The 18479-nt window shown below is 42.1% G+C and overlaps 1 protein-coding gene across 9 annotated transcripts in view; it reads left to right on the top strand.

Moving 5' to 3' along the window:
* Positions 1 to 18479, top strand: part of SIPA1L2 (signal induced proliferation associated 1 like 2) — a 252417-nt gene that overhangs the window by 48854 nt on the left and 185084 nt on the right. For all 9 annotated transcript variants that reach the window (XM_059715456.1, XM_059715435.1, XM_059715454.1 and 6 more), the window contains exon 2: positions 10220 to 10293. The gene's annotated coding sequence lies outside the window, so the exon portion shown is untranslated. The remainder of the gene's footprint in view (positions 1 to 10219; positions 10294 to 18479) is intronic.

Genomic DNA, 18479 nt, shown 5'->3' with positions numbered 1-18479 from the left:
CTTGAGAGGAGGTCATGTTGGGAGCAGATATTGTTGTCCATTCCGATAACGGTTACTTGTTTTGACTGCATGGCTAAAATGTGTTGGTTTACCGGTTTTAGTAAGTAACGCATTTTTAATACAAAAATATTGGTAAACTTCTCTTGTTTAAGGCATAATTCATCAAAGCGTTTCTGGGGGTAAAAGGAACTTTTATATCAAGTTCTGATGCAACATTGGTGCGTGTTAAATTCTGTGTTTTATGTTAATATGCTCATGAGGATAAAATTTTTGAAGAGGAAAAAATATGATTGTGGTACAGAAATAACCTCCATGACAAAATACAGAATTGTAGGAAGCCTAAACTAGATGGTGGAAACTATTGCAACTGTCTTAATACTTCCTATGCTGACTTCTCTGAGTTGACTCTTGAGCAGTACTAAGAATTATTTTCTGTTGGTGTCAGCGTGCTGTTTGTAAGTGTTTGTTCCCTGTGTCAACTGCTTGCACTCATTCATTTTTAATTGGAAATATCAGGTACCACCTCTTCCTTTTGCTCTTTGTTCTTGCCACTAGCATCGCATTTTTTCACTCTCTTTGCTGTGAATACCATATGAAATTCTGCCTCATTTAGTAACTTTGATTCAAGATCTTCAATGCTATCTCGAAGACATTTATTAACATTTTCAGCAAACATACACCTTTACACCCTCACACATTTTTTTTCTCACTGCATTTAATTGATATTGGAAACACTGCAAGTCTTGCACTGCTCTGCATTTAGGTGTAGGTTGATTAGGAGCCCTCCCTTTTTTTTCCCTGAAGTGTGTTCCACTTTGCTTTTGATATTTCAGAGTTCATAATATTAGTCAGCTTCATTTCTGTTCCCCTTAAGCATTCTGCTCTTTCCTTTGTCTGCTGCTGTAGAGCACCATCAGACAGACAGGAGGTGGGAAGAATGCAGACACCCAGGACAGAAAATGTACATTTATTTGCCTTGGTGGAAGGCCCATGGATGAATTATGGTATCTCTCCATGCCTGGTCTGTGCAAGCCCTGATCTTTACGTCAGGGTATTTTGCTCCAGCTCTAAAGATATCTCTTGTATCCTTTACAAATGAGAGGTGCAGCAGTCAGGTAAAGGTGTGAGAGAGAGTTCTCTTATTTGAGTTTGTCAAATGTCCACTTACTGAAAATCCCAAACTTTATGCCCAACGGAACAAAACAGAACAGCTTATCATTATGGCATGAGCCAGGAATTGAACGCAAGTCTCTGGAGTTGCAGGTCGATGTTCTGTCTACTGGGACATCATTTCAGTCTTGACACTCGCGTTGGAGTGGAGGTCTCAGAAAAACAGGAAGCAGAAAAATTTTAGGTGGGGCTCGAGGGGGAGGACAAGAATCTGGATGACTTGGGTTGTGGGTGGGGGAGGGCAGGAGATATGATGCCTTATATTCAAGGAGCAGAGGGAAAATGACTTAGAGTCTGGCAGACAATCGCATTGTAGTGATTTAAAAAGGGGACAGGGACTTGCCATAGAGCACCAGATATACTAACCATCTGTCTCCCTGCTCTAGCCTAAGCTAAACCAGTTTACACCGGAGTGAAAGCTGCCCTAGTATAGCTATGGCTTTTTTCACAGGAAAAGAGCAGGCAGGTGGATGGGTGTTACTATGTATCATTGGTTTCCCTTTCCCCTTCCTTACTCAATTCGAGGGGTGGGAAGAGGGGGGTGAAGGCCTTGTTTGTTGGGGCCAGAGAGGAAATAATTTCAGGCTTTCTTTGCATTTGATTACTGTCTGGTTTGGAATGAAAACAGTAGATCGTAGAAGTGCTATAAAGGAAGAAAAAAATGACAGAATTTGGATGTGGTCCATATGTGAGATACAAGGAAGGAGGAAGAAATGAAAATAACTCGGGTTGTGTTTATGAATGGAGGTGGTGTGCTGTCCAGTTCCAGAAGATTTAGTAGTGAGGATTTTGGAGGAGGAGAGAAATTTTAGACCTAAATGATCAAAGTTTCCAGCAGTATGGTAAAGATGACCCATGTTGCTGTCATAGAAAAGTCTTGTCCAATAACTCTTTACTTTCCAAAGGTGACTTTAGTATGATGCATAGTTCTGAGGATAAAATTGCATATAACCTCTGGATCCAACTCTAATTCAGCTCAAGAAAATGGGTAACAAGCAAAAAGGTTATTTCTAGTTGAAATGTGCTAACGTTTTCCCAATAATGTAGGGCCATAGATTTTTATATCCATGACATAGGCAAGGACAAATATATCTGACTACGCACAAATAAGTTTACTGTTTGGATGAGAGGCAGCTTGTTCACATTGCTACTATTAGTGTTCACAAGATAGCTTTCCTGTCAGTAGAAATCCCACTCTCTATCAGTTTTACTATTTAGCAAGAGAACTTCATTTTCGGACACGCATAAAGGACTAAAGAATAATAGATAATTCAGCAGGTTATATAATGAACTGTATTCAGCAATCAGTTTGAGACTAGACTAAACAAAAGCTGAAAGGTTGTCAGTTTTTTCAGTGTATAACTACATGTATGCCATATAACTAATAATTTTTAATTAGCAAATTCTTGTTTTTATAGATAAGCAGGCCACAGTGATATGATTTGCTTGCCCCAGTCACTTGTCATGTAACATGTCAGTTCAGCTTTGCATGCATTTGTGTACTGGATTTATGTATTCTACTGGGGAAATGGCCATGGCAAATCAAGATCTGGTAACTCAGTTTGAATAGCAATAGGGGTTGATTTAAGTTGAGGAGACTGCTGTATGCAAGATGCATGCATTTGTATGTTGCATACATACATTAGGTCAAGTATGTTAGTAGGAAGTGAAATATGTACAGATGTATTGAAAATTCAAGGGAGAGATCACCTTACATGTTCAAAAGAAACTAATTTAGATTTTGGTATATAATATGCTTAAATATTAAGGGTGCACTGATACAGATTTTTTTTGGCTGATACCAATAGCCAGTTATTCACCAGGCACATTGCCCAATTCCAATCTGATAATTGATATACAGGAGCTCAGCCAGTGTGGCGAGCGGCTCCCAGGAGGCAAGTCTGTGGTGGAGGGAAGGGGTGTGGGTGGGACAAATCGAGGCCCCCATGGTGAGGGAGGGAGTGGGGCAGGGGCTAGAGCTGGGGATGGGGGCACTGCCCATCCAGGGCGGTGAATGGGCTCCTGGGGCAGGGAGCAGGATGGGGCTGTGGGTGGTTTGACCAGGGGATCTGCATCCCAGCACTTAAATGGTGGCAGGGGTGCTTGAATTAAAGCTCGTCAGGTGAGCTTTAGTTCAAGCACCGCTGCCACCATTTTTAAGCGCAGGGATATTTTTGGGAGCTGAGCCAAGCAGGGTGAGGACAGATGCAGATTGCCTGCTGTGGGCTTTCTGCCCTACTGTCTTTGCTGCTGGGAACCCATCTGGTGGCAGGATGCACAACTCACTGCCCCCAGAGCTGTAGGACAGGCAGGGGATGTGCACCCATCACACAGCTCCCAGGGCAAAGGCAGCAGAGTGGAAAGTCCTGAACCCACAGGAGGCAGGGTGCCTCTGCCCCGCACACACACATCTGGGGGGACAGATCCCCCCCCCCATGTCTCCCTTGGGAGTGTGTGCAGCGGCAGGAGGTGTCCCCTGCCTCAGCTCTGGGGTCCTATTCACTGTCCTGGCTGGGCAGCATCCCCTGACCCCAACTCCAGATCCAGCCCCTGCCCCGTTCCCTCCCACACCATGGGGGGCCTTGATCTGCCCCTTTTCATGCCCCTTCCCACCCTCATGCTCCTTTGCTTCCACAGACTTGCCTGCCTGGCTGTGCTTCTGGCCATGTGCATGCTGTGGCTATGCACATGCACGCAGTGTCTGGGGGCCCCAGTCAGAAGGTATATTTTATTTATCGGTACATTACTGGCTATACTGGCCAAAAAAGCTGATAGCCAATCATGTTAATTTTCCTTTTATCGGTGCCAATCTGATATGGCACCGATATATCGGTGTACTTCTATTAAATGATTATCTTGTTAAATGTTTTTTTGTAGTAGTGTTAACTTTCAAGGCATCTTTTTTAACATAAACTTAATAGATTTCATCATACAGTAGTTACTTTTGCCTTTTTCATTTTTTTTTTTTTTTTACGAACTTATGGAAATGTATTTTTCTTTTAATGATGGGCAGTAAAGAAATATGAGGCAACAATGGTGGTGATCTTAGATTTATGTTGTCTCTCTTACTGTGGTGTGGAGCTCAGTATATTTCAAACTCATAAACAAGTATACAGATGATGAGATGCGATGGGTAGTACTAACTTTTGAGGATGAGAGGCATCTGTTCCCTTCAGTGGTGCAAGGCAGGAAATAGAGAACAACCTCCACAAGAAAATTCTGACAGGAGTTTTAAATAGACATTGGAACTTTACAGATTGAAATTTAACTTAATTTTCTCCACTTCTCCCCCCTCCCCTGCTAGTTGCTTTGCCTTTTGAGTCTCAGTATCTCTCCCATTGGGCAAATAAAACTTTGACGTTAGTCATCTTGAACATAGTATGTTTGCTGTATATATACATTTGCTGTAAGTATGTGTGTTGCTAAACACCAAAGTATATCACTACTTCCTTAATTCTGTTCTGTTTCCATCTGTTCTTTGAAAAGAAAAGCAGCATGTTTTTTCTCCTGCAAAAAATAAAGAATTTAAAATACATGTCTTGTATACAACACCTGCACAGTTGGAAATGAAACTCAACTTTCTAGCTCTTACTGTTGTACCATGAGCCTCCTGTTGCCTTTCCTGCCTGTAAACAAAAGCAATCAGTTAAGAGAATGGGAAATAGATTGTTTACAGGATGTTTTCTGTATGAAAGGAAGGAAAAGTGCTTTTTACAGAGATCAGCCCATTGTGTCGGGGATGTTGCAAGTTGAAATGGAGTCTAGCTTTCCGAGGGGAAGTAAGCAACAAAATACATACAGTCATTTCAGCCATGACCTTGAGAGGTGCTGAGCTGCTCTCATCAGTTGCTGAAATCAGAGGCGTCATTGGATGTCAGTGTTTTTCAAGGGCAGTCCCCGAGTAATGCATTTTAAGTAACGTGATTAACAAACTTGATCAGAGGTAGACAGTACACCTTTAATTAAAGTTTCAAGGGTTTGCAGAATGTAAAAATATTAATCATACTTCATATGAAAGGAATATAATCTTGAAAATATGAAACTTAATTATTACTCCATAATGTTTTGCCAGGGCCAATTCCAGCTGGCAACCTTTGAATTTCAATCTTTTCTACACAAAAAAGTCCCCTCATCAGGTATTCCTGAAATAATGCTTTCAAATGTACGAAGTAAGCTTTCCTTAGGTTGGCATAATTTTTAAGATGTGATGCTTGTTAAAAATGAAAATGAAGTGGTTATTCCTTCATCAGTGAGTTTGTTGATGATGAGTAAATCCATGGGAGCCAGCCTTTCTGACAGGCTTGCCACATATTAGCCCCACATTCTTCCTGAGGGCCACTCTGATCCCTATCACTTACCCAATCTGCTGCTCAGCTTTCTGCTCCTGCATTCTGCTTCCTGCCTGAGCTGATGCTTTGCTTCCTGCTCTCTGCTCTACCTGCCAGTGTGTTGCCTTTCCCCTCCCCAGTCTGCTTCATGCCATGCATAGTGGCTGCCTATGCCATTTGTGGTGCCCATACCCCAGGTTGGCCACTCCCAAATTAAATCACGGTGCTTTATTTCCTGCACCCCCCCACCCTCACCTGTCAGGCATATCAAATTAATGCTTGTGATTTTTTCTTTCTCTCCCCTAATGTGTATAATTTTTCCTTCTCTCTCCTATGGCATCATCAATGCCATCAGCCATCATCAGTGGCAAAAGTTATTTTTCAGTTTCAAACCAAGATGCAGAATAGAATAACCTGGTTTTCTTGAACCTATCATGCTAGCTGGTGGTACAGATAACAGTATAGTATTTTCTTAATAAACTAAGAAGTTATGAGACAGTTGCAAGGAGTTGTTATACTGTGTAATATGCTAACATTTTTATTTAGATTTTTTTCCCCACAATAATTATGCTTGGCAGTAGAATCTTACTGTACCAGTTCTAGATGTATGCCCATTCTCCTACTTCATGTTTAAGGCATTTAATAGTTGTATATTAGTAAAAACATCAAAATATATAGTTTGAACCATAGCAAAGGAGGCACTAAGAATCAGCTTGTTTAAAATGCATTTAAAAGCCAGACATATTTTTTGTGTAAGGTTTCTGATGTATAAATTGGAGTATATTTTAAGAAACAATGTGTTCTGGTAAGGATGAGTATTTTTCTCCCACATGATGATTCTAGTACATTAGATGGAAATTCTAACTTCTGGGTGTTTATCCAATCTGCTGGCTGAGGAGTGAGTAGTAGGGGTTGTTGGAACCTGGAATTAAAGTGCTTTTGTTTCCTGGCCTCTTTGAAGCGACTCTGTTCTTTGCTGGTATGAAGAAGAGATGTTTCTTCACCTGATATTCATAAACTTTTCTGCTAACAATATGTTTTTTGGGGACAGAAATCTCCCTTCCTTTTCTCTTTGCTCTCTGTCTTGGTTCACCGTTAGACTGCCTTTACATTTAGAATCATGTTTACAGGGATATAGCAGAGACATGGAAACTAATCCTGAAGATTCTTTAGCGTCTGTCAGGGTGTCAGACTTGCCTGGGGCCCCAGGCTGATGCGGACCACAGGACTCCTTGTGAGCCAGATCTAGCCTGGGGTGTGAAGGTTGTCACAGTGGTCACTGTGGTGGTGTTGGCAAGGGGTCTGGCAGCAGCAAGGGATCCTTTAGGGCAAGTCTGTGAGCAGCAGCAGAGAGCTGTGCTTGCTGCCCATGGCCACACACCTCAACTTTCAGTACCCACTGGTAGCCTGTGGGCCATATGTTTGACAGCCCTGGAGTCTACCAACCAAACCATTTCCTTAGTAAGTTTTGCTCATTTTTCTTGGTCTTTGGAAACTTACCAGATTCTGCTCCCCTTCTGGATATATAGAAACGGTAGCATAACTATCACGGGCAGGGGTGAGTGGGGGAGAGGTGGAAAAATAACTCCCACTGCACCAGTGGCACAGGGGCAGCTGGAAGTTGCCACTGCCTCCATGTATCTTGGTTGTTCTGGGTACCCAGCTGCCTTACTCTGTTTCTGTATAGAAGCATGAAATAGTGTTTGCTTGTAGTTTGCTTTAGGTTCACCTAGTCCTTTTGTTGATCGGATGATGCTCACTGTGACTTTCCACTTTTTCAGAAGGGCCTCTAAGATTTCTTCAAAATACAAGCAGCTTTCCTGGACTCCTTCCCTCCTCAGACTGCTCTCCCAGTGATCCTGCCCATCAGTTCCCTGAGGGAGTCGAAGTCTGCTTTTCTTAAGTCCAAGGTCTTTACTCTGTTGCTTCCTTCCTTTCCTCAGGATCCTGAACTCTTATCATTTTGTGGTCACTGCTGCCCAAGTTGCCACCCACTACTACGTTCCCCACCAATTCTTTCCTGTTTGTGAGCAGCAGGTCAAGAAGAGCATGGTCCCTAATTGATCTCTCCAACACTTGCACAAGGAAGTTTTTCCCAATACTCTCCAAAAACTTCCTGGATTGCCTGTGTACTGCTGTATTGCCCCCCACTCCTGATATTCGGGTGATTGAAGAGAACCAAAACCTGTGATTGGGAAAATTCCACTAGCTATTTGAAGAAAGCCTTGTCCACCTTTTCCTTCTGGTCTGGTGGTCTGTAGCAGACACCCACCATGTTATCACCCTTGCTTCATAGATTTCATAGACATTAGGGCTGGAAGGGACTTTGTAAGATCATCCGGTCCAGCCCCCTGCCCAAGGGGCAGGAAGTCAGCTAGGGTCACAGGATTCCAGCAAGATAGAAATCCAAATGTGTCTTAAAGGTGGCCAGAATAGGTTCTTGCACCACCTCTGAGGGGAGTCAGTAAAGGAGTTTTTCCTTATGTCCAGCTCTCCCCTCTGACCCTAACCCAATGACTTTCAGCAGGCTTGTCTCCAATTTCATATTGGAGCTCTGAAAATCATACAGTTCTTTTACATACAGTGCAACCCCTCCTCTTTTTTTTTTTTTTCTGGAACAGTTTATATACCCATCCATGACAGTAATTGAGTCATGCAAGCTATCCTAACATGTCTCTCTTATTTCAGTCATGCCATAGTTCTGTGACTGTGCAAGGACTTGCAATTCTTCCTGCTTGTTTCCCAGGCTCTGCATCTGTGTACAGCACCTGAAGTAACTAGTTGATTGTTCTCCTTACTGAGGAAGAAGGAGAGGACCTCTCCTGTTGCCTGCTCCTGCTTGTGCTTCCCCCAGGTCATATACTTTCCTACTTACCTCAGGGCTTTGGTCTCTCTCTCCTGGTTTATCTAGTTTTAAATCCCTCCTCACTAGGTTAGGAAGGCTGCCTGTGAAGATCCTCTTCCATCTCTTCTTTAGGTGGGTCCCGTCTCCTCTTAGCAGCGCTTCTTGAAACAACATCCCGTAGTTGAAGAAGCCAAAGCCATTCTGGCGACACCATCTGCACAGCCATGCATTGATCTGCAGGCTGTGTCCACTCTTCTCCGGGCCCTTCCTTTTGACCAGAATGATTAAGAACACCACCTAAGCCCCTGTCTCCTTCAGTCTTGGACCCAGAGCTCTGTAGTCACTCTAGATCTGCTCAGGGTTACCCCTGGTGGTATCATTGGTGCCCACATGGGTGAGCAGCATGGGGTAGTAGTTAGAGGGCCAGATAATTCTTAGTAATCCTTCTGTGACATCTCGGTTCTGGGCAAGGATCCTGAGACAGCAGGTCTGGCCAGCAGATAAATGTCTCTACCCACTCCGTGGAAAGGAGTCTCCAAACATCACCACCCATTGCTTCATTTTGATGGCAGTGGTCTTGATCCTCCCAACCCTTGGGATGCTTGGCCTGGTCTCTTCCACCCATGGAACGTGCTCCTTCCCCTCTGTTGCTAGGGCTCCATATCTTTTCTCTAGGTGCAAACTGCAGCAGGTGGAGATGAGGACTTCCTCTTGCCCTGAAATGTTTCATGGTGTTTCTTTTAAGTTTAGATTGGTAACTTTAATGTGCGCAACCACATCTATTCCTGTTATTTTTTTTCCCCTTCATCTGCATTGATACAAACCTGCATATAAAACTTAATTTTTATGTTGGGAGCATAAAAAAGTGTCAGTTCTGCAGTGTAAGTCTGTTGACAAAGATATAAATTAGAATCCTGTAACTTTCTTGGAAGTATAGACTTTTGTAGTATGTATTCCTGTGTGGTGATGAACTACTTCGTAGGACTTCCTCATTTTAGTTCCTTTTTTTACAAAAAGATTCATTCTTGATTCTGTGGCCTAGTAATCTGTAGATTTGGTATTTCTACTTCAGTGTTTTAACAAGTCCCATTTTCTCTTTAGGAATTAGAGTTAAATGTTTAGGCGTTTTGTAGGCAGGAATAATTGACATGTTATATTAATTGTACCTAGGTATGTGCAGCCCTAAAATCATAAAGGGTTCAACACACCGATAGTACATGCAGACATAACACTTGATTGACCTAACTAGGATTAGGTCACTCTAAGTGCCAAATTGTACACACATTCAGGGTCTTTGGATAGGGTGAAAAATGTCCGGCCCAAACTAAATTAGTTCACCTGAGGAGGTGTGCTACATAGATTAGGCTAATCCGTGCCTGAATGTGTGCACATATTTGGAGCTTAGCCCCAGGGCTGGGAAAGCCCAGCTGCTTGCCCCAGCCCTGGGTCTCTGCTTTTTTTTACTTCCTCACCCTGACCAGGATATCTTTTAGGTCTCCAAGTTCTCTCCACCCCCAGCTGGATGACCCTCCCCACCTTGCAGACCAGCTAGCCCCTCCCTTGATCCTGCTGTCCATCCCCCAAACCCCGACTTAATCATATTTCTGGCATAGCTCCCAGCACCAGTGAATGTGTGCACAACTGGGGACCCAACCGACAGTCATGTTGCTTGAAGTAAGATGTGTGATCCTAGATCGGGTCCTGGGAACATCTGCATGTGAATGATTGGTCCTTAAGTAGTGCATAGTTTGAGTGCATAGCTTTTTGTTCTATATTGAAATAGTAATTTAAGGTTAATTTGTTTATGCCAGCTACTGATATAAATGATCTGGGCACCTTCATATAAAAAATAAAGGTTTCTCATTTTGACTTTCAGGCTTCTGTTCATTTTACCAGTATCAGAAAGCAGTGAGGTGAAAAGGCATCCTTTGGGAGCCCAGATAACCAAAGGTAAGCATGGATGTTACTGTGACGTACATAGATAAATGCTGTTGGATACTCTGGTTTAATTTTCAGATTGCTTTGAAAACTTTTCCACCACATCTGCCTGTGGTATTACTGTTCCCAGCAGTGACACCCTCAGACATTTCTTGGTTCTCCATGTGGGCTGCCCCAGGAAGCAGCAACAGTACTGTGAGAAGGGTAATTAGTGTGAGGATTGGCTAATTGGCATGGTCATGCAGCAATGCCTGCAGTACCACATAGAGGTGCCTGCACTGCTTCCAACACAGGAGGTAGCATGAAACAGCATGGCATGTTTGGCGGTGCTGCTGCCAGGTTCATTTAGTTTGTGGTCTAGACATGGCCTTTTTAATAATGATTTAATCTATATACAAAAACTGTAGGCACATGCAGAGCTCTGTTTGACTGTAGCAACAGTCAGTTGTGCTGACAAAAACCTTGAATGTACATATGGATATTTTTTTCAACTTGTGGCTTTAGTCTGCTAGTTTTGGAGAGGCTTGACCATTGGTCTAACTTTGATTTCCTAAGCAATAAATAGACATCTGCTTTGGGTTATAACATTTCCTGGTAAAAAATTCTGATTATTTTGTTATTCTGTCTAATAAATTGGACAACCGCAAAATTAAAATGATTGATTAATAGGTATGTTGTCACTAAAGTAAGTTAGGGAGAAATGGTTTTATCTTTGATTTGATTAGGAAAGGTCTAGTATACAGGCCTTTATCATACTCAGCACCAGGACTGTTTACAAACAAAAATGATTTTTTTTTGACGTCCCCAAATTATTACTTACTTATTGCCATTACAAAATCGAGCATGTGATAATGATTTTTCTAAAAGCCAGCCCTGCACTAGGATTTTGAAGATCAAGCTGGGTTGTTTTCTCTGAGGTATCACAGCTAGCAATGGCCTGGCTGATAGCCCTTGTGGTCATTGCTTTCTACAGGTGAATGAGAACTTGGTAAACAATCATGTTTGTGTTTGGGAAGTCCAAATCTTGTATTCATGTCAGTGTTGGTGGTATGTTACGAATAGGCCTAATAGCAGTGTTTAATTAAAAAAAACAAAAAACCCCCGCATTGTTCATTATTTAAATTAGGTAATAGAATATGAAAAATGCACAGGTTTTTGTAGAATAACTTGTGATATTGTTAATGTTTTTCTAACTGGCTCCTTTTTAAAGAACTTGTTTTTGTGTCCTGAATCATATGTATTCTTACAGGGGGAACAGGGACTGATAAATCTCTGCAATAACTCTCTTACATAGTTAAAGAAAGAGGCAACACTAAAGGACAACTTACGTTAAGCAACACTTCCTAGAAAAGTTTCTGAAAACTATACTCGGTCTTACTCATAGTTTAGCTCTGAGTTATTTTTCTGTGACTTAGTCCACCCCCTCCTGCAAGCTTATGTAAAAACAGGACATTTTGTGCGTTGTGGTTGATTCCTAAGGGAAAATGCCAAATATATTTTTGAGTCGCAGGAATAAATTATCACCCATAGGAATGATTTAACAGTAACAAGGGGTGAACACCTCAAATGTGGAAAATTTTTTCCAATCTTTCATTTATACTTGATGGTAGCATTGTAAGCAAAAGTTCCTGAGAGTCATATTTTCAGTGCACCACTAGTGCCATGGACTGAAAGCACACTATAAGGAATCAAAATACCAAGACCTTGCAACATCTGACCTGTCTGTCCTCATTCTCCTGCTACCTTTAAAGTTGGAAGCCTTCAATTTCTGATTAAAGGCATGTGGGATTAACTGAATTCAGTGAAATGCCGCAGCTGCCTTCCTGGACCTGCTTCTGGATATACAGGATGAAAAGGAGGATGTGTGATGGTGGCAGAAACCTCACCGTGCATGTACAACGAGCTCCCTGCCCTTGTCTGGCAGCCAAGACCAGAGTTCTTAGTGGCACACTGGCAGTGAAGTGGGGTGTGCACCCACCCTGGATCTTCTGTATCTGCCCAGTGTTTCTTTCATAGGAGCTCTTGATGTTTTCCTGATATGAGAAATCGAGTGTTTGCAAGGAAATGTTTCTTTGCTAAATTTAAAGGAACAAAAGTGGTAAAGAGCACATTTCATTTCCAAGCTTCGTTGAGAATGTGGCATTACAGACAAGAGGAGATAATAGATTTGGGGAAATAGAGCTATTCTGATGCTGTCCTTTTTACTTCTTAATTAGAATTTCTCATTTATTTTAAACTTCCTCCTTTTTCTTCCTTTTTTGCCTTTCATAGGATGTTGCTTAAAATATACATACGCTAAAGATGCAATAGCATTACAGTCTGACACCATTCCTAAATACTGTTTCCTTAAAACTGAACGTTACGCAAACTGAATTTTGGACGGTCTGTTTTTGTGGTTAGACACAAAAGAGCTAGCATCCCCAAGTAGAGTTATTTGGTGATTATAACCTAGGGTACAGGTAAAGCTTAGTGTGTATTGAAATCCACAGTTTGGCAATTTGCCTTCACTGAAGATTGTAAATGTGAGGTACAGGTATTCAAAGAGCCTGAGGCAGAATTGATCTAAGTTGTGCAGTTTTCTGTAAGCAACGTAGTTCAGATAGGTAGTGAACAGAACAGACATTCACCCTTTTATGGGTGGCAAATCTTAGACTGGGTTCTGCCATTTTTTAAACCAGTCTGTGCTTCTGTTTTGTTATAGGTCTAGACTGGTTTTGTGTGCCGAACTTCTGTTCAGTTGTAGGTCTGGACCAATTTCTGATCACTTATACCGGTAAAAGTATAATGTCTATACCTGGCCTGGATGATTATGGTACTGTTATGAGGCATGGTTGCCAAATCTCATAGTGCTGAGGAATGATGCATTCCTACTGTGCTGGCTAAGTCAAAAATCAAATAATATTTTTTGGTGACTTGGCAAACATTTAGGTTGGTTAAGAGACTGTTTCCTGGAAAAGACAGAACTGAAAATTGAAAGCAGGACCAATACTCTGAAAAACGGTGTTCTTTGTAAAGTTAATTAGGCTGCTTATGGAAATTTGTAGGGGCCTAGGGTTGCCAAAAAAAAAAAAAAGTCCCAGTATGTGCTGGAAAAGAAATGTAATGGTGATACAGTAACTTTCCTTTTGTGGCTCCTCACTGTGTATACTCCTTGATTTGGTCCAAAACCAGTGTAATGGATTGTTTTATAGCTTTAGCACAAAGCCCAAGTTAGGAAGTACTTCATGCTGGCTGAACACAGCATCTGATTACCATCTGGTCATCAAATGCTCCCTGCAGCACAATACAGAAATGACTGCTTTGTTAGGGAATGAACTCCCACTGTGTATATGTGTATGTGTGGGGTGGGATGGGATGGGAGGGTGGCAGTGGGGAAGAGATTAATTGGAAAAGATTTCTTTCTGGGAACGCATGGAGAACTTTAGACTTCAGTAGTATCCAAAGATTCAGGAAATATTTAATGGGATTTTAGATCATTTGCCTAAATTTTGTCCCTTTTCAAGCCCTTTAGATTCCTGAAGGTTTTGGTACAGTGCAGCAGAAAATAAATTACTTTGGTTTTTTTCTTCTATAGTTTCTTCTTTATTAAGATGATACATTTACAACCAAATTTTGGATTGTAACATCATTTCTGTTTGTCAGTTAAGACTGGATTTTTTGGGGATTTGGAGCGTTATTTCGGTAATAAAAAGTAGGGAGATGTTAAACTTCTATGTTTGTATAGAACTCACTTGAACAGCAACTGCATAAATGTTTTGAGTCCTCTGTAGATGAATGAAATCTGTAATGTGTGTAAACTTGAGGGGATGCCCACACTCTGTGTTGTATATACTTTGTTATATACAACTGGGTAGCTTTAGGACCTTAAATTTACAGGAAAAGTAATTTGAGAAAACAAAATAATAATAATTTTTGTAGGCCTTTTTATTTGGGTCAGTCTCTCAGGGTTTCCCTGTCTTTTCCTTAATACTGAAATATCTCAAAAGTCAAGTTTCTGTTATGGTTCTTCCTTATTTCCTTCATTTAGTTTTTGAAGTAACAGTCTGAGTTCCTCCTCTCATCCTTCTTTTGTGTGTATATTTTGTATTAAGGGGATACTTTTGACATGAAATCTAGTTAGGTAAAAAACAGAAATAGATCATGTCTAGATCAGGGATTCTAAAAGTTTTTATGCCCTGTCCCGGCAAACCGCATCCCAGGAGTCACAGCTGACTGTGGCTGGAATTTCCAGCCGAAAGGCAGGTAACCCTGCGCTGCTGTGGGTCCTGCAAAAAGAGCTGAGGCCTCTCTGCCTGGCTCTGGCAGGCTGCGGTTTGCCAGTCCGCGGCCACTTCTGGACCAGCAGCCCACTCCCTGTGGCCCAGCACTGGGCTGCAGCCTAGGGATTGAGAACCCCTGTTCTAGATGATGTACCTGCATATGTGTCATTCTGCCAGGTTTTGTATTGGTGCAATCATGTTTGCCTGAGTTTTATCCACATTTGCTTCTCATTGTTCTTCTGTAAATGCTTCCTCCTTTTTGGAGGCATGCACAAAGGAAATCGGAGTTCCCTCTGACTACACAATCTGAGGAAGAGGCTCTGTTAATTATTTTCTCTTTTTTGTCATAATATTACTTCGTATAATAATAACAGCTAAAAAAATGTGTTAGTCAAGTGCATATTTTTTAATCCACTTAACTCCTTGTGATCTTTTAAAATAGGCACACATTCCTCTCCCCTTTCGAACTGGGCTCTCTTCTACATACCCTTGACAATATAATCAAAGTTTTGCATTATTATATTTTCTAATCTCTCAGATATTCATAACAATTATGACTTTTCTCTTGGTAAGTGAATCTTATCCAACAGATTCACTTATCTGTTGGTGGTAAGTGAGAAATTACCACAGATGATTAGAATTTATTTTTGAAAGAAAAATTTAAGAAAGAAAATTAACTTTTTGTAAAATCAGAACTTTCTTTGTGTCCATGTATTATTTTTTTTTTCTGAATTATTTAAAGTTTTGTAAGGGCAATGAAAACTGAAGTATTTCCACTGGGGGAAATGGAGATGGTGAAATAATTATTGCAACTAAGCAGTATTAACTTACAAGTAGAAATATATTCTATCAAGCAATAGCCACATTAGTCATTTTATAACTATTGAATAAGTGAATAGGTTCCAGGCTGCAGAGCTCCAGACAGCTCAGTTAGGTAATAGATTCAGTAGAGTTGAGTGAGCTACAGCAGAGCTGAGGACGCTGCTAAAGGTAGCAATGAACAACACCTATGCCTGGTTGACAGCATCGCAGATCATGTGACTGGAAGGATGTGAGGCCTAGCTCCTAGGCTGTAGAGCTAATTTCTGGTCCAGATCCTGCAGGGGAGAGGAGTTCCCTGGAGGGCAAGACTAAGCTGCTGACTAGGAACCAGGCATTAAGGCAACCATGAGGGGGTCACTGGGAGAGCCAGCCAGTAGTAGCAGCAGTTTTGTTTGGGTTGTGCAAGTCTCCTAGATGGGGAGGGCTAGTTCTTTCATTTTGTAATGAAATACCTTGGTTTGGTAGCTAGTAAGGGAGTATGAAGGCTACTAAGGGTGTCCAGTGGGGCAGGTACTATGTAATGATCCTGGTCCCAGCTAGTCTCAATCAGGGCAAGTCATCCCCTGAACAATATCCCCCTGCAGCAATCCCAGAGCAGTGTCCTAGTGCCAGCTGGGCTGCATGGGGCAATTAGGGAAGCCCATCTCCTGAAGTCGCATGCAATAGGCCCCACATGCTTCAGCCCTTAAAAGCCAGGTCCAGAATCTTTGTCCAGTCAAACTGTTAGGCACTGGAGCATGGGTGGTCTTTCCTAATGGCTAGACACTTGAATCCTGGGTGCAGCCCATGTCAGTTCTAGAGGTCCAGAGGGATCTAGAGTCTGAGCTGGATTTGGAAGGCGTAGCCAAAATCAAGATAGGCTGGGGTCAGAAGCCAAGGCTGGAAAAGGGTTAAATGAGGGTTCACTGGGATCAGAAGCCAAAAGCAAGTGCCAAAGACTGAGTACAGGCCTGTGAAAGAGAGGCCTGAGTGCAAGGCTGGTGACTAAGAGCCCTAGCTAAAGTTGACAAACTAGGGTAGAGGTGGAGCATCAGATAAAGACTGCTAGAACTGAGGGAACAGGTGGGCAAAGGCCAATTTAAAATAGAGATGCTTTGCTCAAAAGTTGAGAGGGAGGATTGGGGCAGATAGGCCTCCTGATGATGAGCAGGGCAGAGGAAATTGTTTAAAGTGACTGAAGGCAGCCTCCCAAATCATAACAATAGCCACTGGGTAAAATGGTGCCCTGGGTGAACTTGTATTTTGGCATTATTTCTTTTGAGTTTAAGTATGTGGTAGTATTAGGAAAAGTTTCAGAACTAAAACCCTGTGGGGAGCTGCTTGGCTGGATTGGGAGACCTGCTTCCCTATGGTTTCACCCAGTGATGGCCAACTAGGGTAGGGGGAGAAGGATGGGGAGGTTTGTCTTTTACCAGCCCTGAGGTGAAGAAGATCGTGAGCAGCACCAGGTAGGCACCCATGATGATGAGCATCAGGAACACGAGGAGTGGGTGCAGTTGGCACGTGCAGTAGGAGGACTCACAGAGCTAGTCTCAGGCATGGGTTGGCAGGCATTGCTCACAACCTGCTTGTTCCACCCTGTCCAGCAGGTAGTGGTGCCTCCTTATCACTGAGCCCCACAGTTGACCAATTTCCATCCACCCTCTCCCCACCCCAAGTCAGTAGTGCTGCTAGAGGCAGGTGGGCAGGGGCAGTTCAGTGGGAAGGTAGAGGTAGGGTGAGTGGGTGTGTGGTGCCCTGGGCGGTCGTCCTTATCACCCACCTCTAAGACTGGCCCTAATGAGCCAACATCAATGGCAGCATGCTAGATGGGGGAAATGGAGATCTAGCTAAGAGGCTGGAGGGGGTAGAAGGTGGGGACTGACTGCCAGGGGACATTAGACGTGCCATTGTAGTGCTAACCCTGTTACAATGAGGTGTTAGAGTTAATAGGGGGTGAGCAGTAAGCTATCTTCATACCTAGCTAGGTACAAAGACCTGATCCTGTTAACTGTTAGTAAACAAGATTTTTAGAGAAGCTTACCAATATGTTTAGAGATCCTTGGAGGATGTGTGCGAATGGATACTAAGGGGTTCATAGTAGTACTATAAAATACTCATTTCCCCAAACAAATACCAAGGAAGCTATATTTATGTTGTATGTAGCCTACTTTCCTTTCTTGAGGGGCTGTTTCCATTAGTTTTGTGTTCAGTAGTTGTCCTGGCACTTATAGCAGCACCGAGAAGTCCACTGAAGTACAGTCATCACTGCAGAGAGGTAGTTTAGATGTAGAAATCGTTGGAAGAAACTATTCAAGACCAAATAAATGCAGCAGAAGGTAAGGAATAGGGGAATAAATTTACAAGAACCAGTGCAAATAATAATTGTAGAGTAGTATAGTAGCAGAGCAAAAAATTCATGTTCTTTTCAGCCTTTTGTTTTGTTTGGTTTTAAAGTACTTTTCCTGGTAGCCAAGTATCCGTAGTGCCTTCCTTGTAGATGTCAACAATTAGTCATTTTGTCTTTGAGGAGGAAGATGAGTTAAAATATAACTTGTATCAGTAGCAGCCTTGAGAATTGCCTGGAGATGAATGGCATGTAAACAAGTGGTTTTCAACAGGGTTGCCACAAGCTTCCCCCTCTTCCCCCCAGTCACTGCTGCAGGCGCTTCTTGGTGCAGCCCCAGACATGCCTCTCAGAAAATGGGGCGCTGCTAGTTTCTGAAAAGTTAGAGGGTGCTGTAAACCAAAGAAAAAGTTGCAACCCAGAGGTGCAGACTATGATTAACAAGAAAAAATGGAGGCAGGTACCAAGAAAAAAAATAGACAAAATCAGGCTGGACAAGTGGATCCAGTTTGTCTGTGATTTAAAAAAAAAAAGAAAAAAAATGTAATGTATTGCACGTCACATGAATGGCAACTATCACAATTAGTTACCTTAATGGAAGAAGACTTTCTGTTTTATGATGCTTCATTTAAGAACCAGTATCATCATCAGTAAAATATTTGGACTAAGAAATCTTTTATATCCTCCCATATCTAATTGAGAACTGGAGCATCAGTGCCTCATTGGAAGTTGCTTCTATTTGTCATGAGAAGAGTGGATGGGATATATATACTAGGAAAGAGAAGAATGCT

The sequence above is a fragment of the Alligator mississippiensis genome, chromosome 1 (assembly GCF_030867095.1).
Source record: "Alligator mississippiensis isolate rAllMis1 chromosome 1, rAllMis1, whole genome shotgun sequence".
Classification (NCBI taxonomy): domain Eukaryota; kingdom Metazoa; phylum Chordata; order Crocodylia; family Alligatoridae; genus Alligator; species Alligator mississippiensis.
Note: the sequence above shows the minus strand (reverse complement) of the source record. Positions and strands in the feature narration are given on the sequence as shown.